We start from the raw sequence: 6,105 nt of genomic DNA, 5'->3' as shown, positions 1-6,105 counted from the left end.
AACGGCCCTTTACATCACTTTTGCTTTGCCACCTGGACATGATGTTACGATTTGTCAATAGAGGGCGCTAGAGAGACATTTCCGAAGGGAGAGACCGGACCCTCCTGGTTCAGGGTAAAAAGCATTAAAGGAAATAAAGAAGAACCAGATGCCTAGAAGGATGGATAGATAGATGGCAGATACACACATATACTGCTAAGGTCGAGAGCAAAACAAGGCCACTTCATTACATCCACTGCCGTTTCACGTTGTCCTGGGGTATTAGACTATGCAATTAGAGAAAGCAGACCCACAGAACTGGAAAAAAGGAAGCAAAACTCTCTATTTGCAGGTGACATGTAATATACTGCATAACTTTAGCAAATCAATGATAAGCTCAAACGAAAGAATACAGCAAGATATAAGGATATAGAATTAAAATGCAAAAACAATCACCTTCATATACACAAATAACAGCTTAATAACTTAAAACGTACAACAGTAGAGAAAACCCAATAGCAACCAAAAAAGATACATTTAGAAATAAACAGGAAATGCGTAAAAATCTATATTGAGAAAATTATAAAATACTCCTTAAAGATGAAAAATTAGACTTGAACAAATGGAAAGACATTCCTCTTGAAGAAGATGCTTCAACACCATCTAGATGTCAATTTTTCCTAAAGTAATTTAACAATTTGATGGTATTACAATAAAAATACTAACAGTTTTTTTTTTCCGGAGATAGACAAGATGATACCAAAGTCCATGTAGAAAAAATAAACATGAAAAGCCAGGAAAGTGCTGAAAAGGGAAAGCTATCGGGGGCCGAGGGGGAGCATAGTGGACTAGCCCAACCAGATATTAAAGACACAATAGATGCTTTCATCAGATCTGTGGGACTGCTACATGAACAGATAGGCAGGTCAGTGAACTAGGTTACAATGTCTGGAAATAGACTCAAGGACAAGTGAAAATTTAGTATTTGATAAAGGACTTTTAAATAAATGGTATTAGGACAACTGGATAGCCATCTGAAAAAAAATAGGATGAAATTAAATCCATTGCTCACACTATATACACAAAAATGAGAATCAGAGATCTCAATGAAAAAAGGAAAGAATACAAGTACTAGAGGAAAACATGGGTAAATTCCTCTATAATTCGGGTGTAGGAAAAGGTTTTCTAACTATGCCTCAGTCTGGATGAAATTAAAGATCGACAAGTTTGACTACACACAAAAAATTCTTTTATTGGATGGTCACAAATTCATAAGCAATTTCATTTCAAAAGAAATGAAAACTTGAGAGAAATATTTGCAAGCTATGCCACTGATAAAGAGATTATATCCCTAATAGATGGTGCTTAAACAGATGAAACTGCGCTCAACTTCACTTATAATTAAAGAAGCAAATTAAAACTACACTGAGATAGCATTTCCCATCCATCAAAATGGCAAAAATTTGAAAGCTTCACAATACACTCTATTGATTGTGTGGAAACAGTCATAACGGGGATGGGAAAATTCCTCTGAGAAAGGGAATCTGGCAATCTAAATGTATTCGTTTCCTAAGACTGATGTGACACATTGCCACACACTAGGTAACTTAAAACAGAGAAATAAATCATTTCACAGTTTTGAAGGGCAGAAGTCTGAGAGCAAGGGGTCAGCAGGATTCGTTCCTCCCAGACTCTCTGAGAGCGTCTCTTCCAGGCACCCCCTCCTGCCTCCTGGCGGCTGGCGGCAGTCCTTGGCGTTCCATGGCTTGTAGACACGTGCTCCAGTCTCGGCCTCTGTCTTCACATGGCCTGGTCCTCTTCTGTCTCTGTATCTCAAATCCCCATCTGCCTTTCTCTTATAAGGTTAACTGCCATTGGAGTTAGGGCTCACCCTAAATCCAGGATGACCTCATCTTGAGATCCTTACCTTAATTACATCTGCAAAGACCCTTTTTCTAGATAAGGTCACATTCATAGGTACCCAGAGTTGGGACTTGTTCATATCTTTTAGGGAGCCACTTATCAATCAAATACATAAAACAAAAATATAGATATATTTAATTTTGATCTAGACATCCCACTTGTGGAAATTTAGCCTAAAGACACACTTCCAACTTTTTTTTTTAATAATCTGCCCAAAGTTACTAATTGGAGCATTATTTGTAATTGCACAATATTGGAAACTACTGAAAGGCACAAACATAGGCCAGCGGTGGAATAAACAGCAGAGTACTACGAAGTCATAAAGAAAGAGGAGGAAGACCTCTATGAACCAAGTTTACAAGGAAGAAAAAGAAATAAGCAAGCATGCACGTAAATGCTTGTCCTTGAAAAAAGAAATACAGGAAGGATGAACCGGAAACTAATTAGATGGTCATCTGCAAGGAATGCGGAGGGGGACAGAGGGGAAGGGGGGCAGGGAATGGGCTCCTATTCGTGTCCCTTTTTATATGGCGTACACTTTGGGATAATGTGAGTGTTCCATATACTCAAAAATAAAACGAAATGACCAAGGTGAGCCAAGCCCTGAAACCAAATGAAAAGAAACACTGGTGAATTCAAACACATTTCAAATAGATAACACAACCACACGGAGAAGGAAAAAGAGAATTAATCCAAGGAATTTCTAACACAGTGCTTGGCCAATATGTCCTCAGTTTGAAAAATAAAAGGTCGCAAATATATCTTGAAGCTTCTTTCCAGGTTCTGTTTTCATGGTAGAATGGGTATGGCAGATGTGACATTATTTATGTTTTGTAGGATTGAGCAAGAAGACAGATGCAAATATGGACAGGGGAGGCAAGGAAGAATCCTGTGGGGTAGGTTGTGAATTGGGGGTATAAACACATGGTTTCTCGTACATTTCTGATTTATATGTGTCCCTGGGACAATTTGAACACCTAAATACATACATACATACACACTTATACATATATAATAAGAACAGTAATGGATTAAAATGCATTGAATAAAGTCAAGAGTCCTTGAATCCATAATGATAATGCTGATAAATAAATATGAAAGGAGTGATGGATTTAGACCATCATAGTAAAAATCCATTTGGACAAGCGTATTCAGTGGACAATAAATCTGGGAGCACAGGGAATTTGATGAGAAACAGGATATTTCAAAGTATCTCCTCACCAATTACTTATTACAAAAGGAGAAGTGGCAGCCATATGTTGGAGAAATGGACATCACCTTAACCAAGTCATTAGAATTAGCATCACCAATCAGGGACAAATGCAGGTCAGGTGTCTCTGGATGTGATCCTTTGGGAAGGACCCAACATCATTTCTGTGATATTCAAGCCAGAACCGTATAATCTGAGGCTGATCGTGGGGATAATCATCAGCCCGAATTGAGAGAACCTATAAAATAGGGACCTGAACTTTTCAAAATGTCAACATAATGAAAGACAAAGGAAGGGCTGAAGAGCTGTGCCAGAGTCAAGGAGACTGAGGTGACATGGCACCAGCTGCAAAGGATGGCCCTGGACGGACCCTGGACTGAAGATCAAAATGCCACAAGGGAGATTGTGGGGGCAACTGACAAAATTGGAATATGCTTGTAGCTTCAGGTATGGTAACAATACCGAATTTCTTGGATTTGATCATTTGATACTATTTACATAAGAGAATATTCTTATTCTCAGCAATGCCTAATCATTTCAAGTGGTTCAGAATAAGATAATGGAGGGGAGCAGGACACAGATATAGATATATAGAGAAAAGAGAACTGTAAAACGTGGAAAATGCTTTAAAAATAGGATAGAGGGTTATAGGAGCTCTTTGTAACTATTCTTGCAATTTTACTTTGTTTGAAATTATTTAAAAATAAAAATTTTTAAGTTAAAAACTGAAATAAATACATAATGACCAGCAGCACAAAAGAAAAATAGGGAAAGGATACAACCAGACAGTTTACAGGTGTGTGCACGCATAATGGTGTGTGTGCGTGCCTGTGTGATACTCGCACCCCAACAGTGGTGGAGAGAGCCCAGATGCCAGTGAACCACCTAGAACAGTGCCCCAGTTTCAGGCAGTCTGGTTCCTGACTGACCTAAAGGCTCCTTCCTCCCCCGCTCGGGGTCCAGGACTGTGTCCGTGTGTCCTGGGCCCTGAAGCCGGGACCAGAAGCCACGTGGCTGGAAGGGCAATTTCCAGCCGGCCTTGGGAAGGAGCGTGTAGGATCCAGAGTCTGTGATTCTGCTGGGTGAGCTCCCTCAAAATCCGTCGGTGACTCAGCAGCCATTCACGCCCACACCACCCCGTCCCCACCCTTGGTCGTAGCACTTGGAATCCCGGGCAGTCAACCAGGCGGTCCCTCTGCCTCACGCTGGGCCAGAAAGAATGCCGACAGTGGTTCCCATTTGCCATGTGGGGCACTGGGCAGAGTGTCACAGACATCTCACTTACTCTTAGAACAACCTGCTTGTGACATGGGTACTTTTGCTGTGTCCATTTTACATTTTTCTGTCTTGGAGACACAGAGAGGTTAAGGGACTTGCCCCAGGACAGCTGGTAAGACCCTGTGTTTGACTCCAGTCTGACTCCCAGCTTTGTGCTATTATGATGAAAGCAAACCTCTACTCCTGAGGAGTTATTCCAGGAGGGAGCTCAGCCTTAGCCCAAGCTGGGCCCTCAGCCGGGATTTAGCCAGGATGGGTGCGACAGGCCCTGTACAGCCGATCCGGGAAAGAGGTGTGAGCAGGAACGTGAAGGAGCGTGGGCCACACGCGTCTGCCTGCCTCCCTGGCACAGGAGAGATGGGCTCCGGCACATGCGGTGGGAGCTGCTCTCCCAGGCGCTGGGTGGAGAAGGAGGTTGAGGCTCTCGTGACAAGTGGCACAGAGTGGGGAAAGGTGCCCCCTGCCCTAGCTGGACCTCGGATAGCAGCCTCACTGCAGGAACTCCAGAGACCAGCTCTGCATGGCGCCGGGGGACTGGCAGCTTTGGGAACGCCGGGAGATGGCACCTTGGTGTCTGTTCCTGTGGTGGCACAGCAGCTGTGCTGTGCTGAGGCATCTAATACGGGTCCCAACCCGCAGGAGACCTCACTGAAGGCAGACAGGGCTGTTGGGCAGGAGAGGAGTCATGAGGCAGACGTCACAGGGCAAAGGACCGTTCACAAATTCAAGGGACACATCCGTGGGGAGAGACCTGGCCGGGACTGGAGCTGCAGCAGGAGCGGGTGGAGGCTGGGCTGGGGAAATGTGGGTTGTCACCGTCCATGGCTGCAGAGGCCTCCAGGGAAGGACATACTCCACCTCACCATCTGCCCCTTCCTCCTCCAACTATGATCCCTAATTGAGAACCTTTTTTTTTTTTAGTTTATAATCTAAAATCCATTATTTTTGGCTCAAAAAATAAATAATAGGGCTTCCAGGATCAGATTCCTGAAGCCCACTTCTGATCTTGCCTCTCCGCTGCTCCAAAACCTTCAATGGCTCCCTACTGCCCCCACACCCAGATCACCACACCCCAAGAGGAAAAGGATCCTTCTCCCTCCACCTGCCTCTATCCTGGATCCTGCCTCTGTTCCAGATCCATTCAAGTCCTACCACCTGCACAAGGTCATCCCCAGCAGCCTGAGGCCCTCCCAGGTAGAAAGCCCATTTTCTTAGTTAAAATGCGTTGTCCCAGTGGGTGGTTGTGCTGGTTAAGTCAGGGGCTTAGGAGACACACCACTGCCTTCAGAGCCAGAGGTCTGGTCCAAATCCAGAGCTCTGTGCTCTTGAACCAGTTGCCTGACCTCTCTGGGCATCTGTTTCTTTAGACCCTCTAAGGAAAACATCGTTTCTCTCCTATTCAAAGGTTCTTTTGACTCCACCAAAGAAAAAACCCATGTCAAGGAAAGCTTGGTTCTTTACTCTTCAGGGCTCGGCAGACTATAGGTGCCAACCAGTCAAACTCCTGGTGACCCAGAAGTTACCCCGCCTCGTGGACCACTGTCCTGAGGACGGCTTCTCAGGGCCACCGTACGACGACTGAGCTGTCTGCAGCACTGCACTGGGGACAGAACGGCTCAGTCTGCAACCTTGTTAGGTGTCCCTGAGGCGGGTGAGGTGGGTGGAGCACAGTCTGGAGCAGAAGCAGAGGATCAAAGGGCCAACCGGGAAGGGGC

This window comes from Equus przewalskii, chromosome 25, assembly GCF_037783145.1.
Source record: "Equus przewalskii isolate Varuska chromosome 25, EquPr2, whole genome shotgun sequence".
NCBI classification, from domain to species: domain Eukaryota; kingdom Metazoa; phylum Chordata; class Mammalia; order Perissodactyla; family Equidae; genus Equus; species Equus przewalskii.
The sequence above is the reverse complement of the archived record's forward strand: the minus strand, read 5'-3'. Positions refer to the sequence as shown.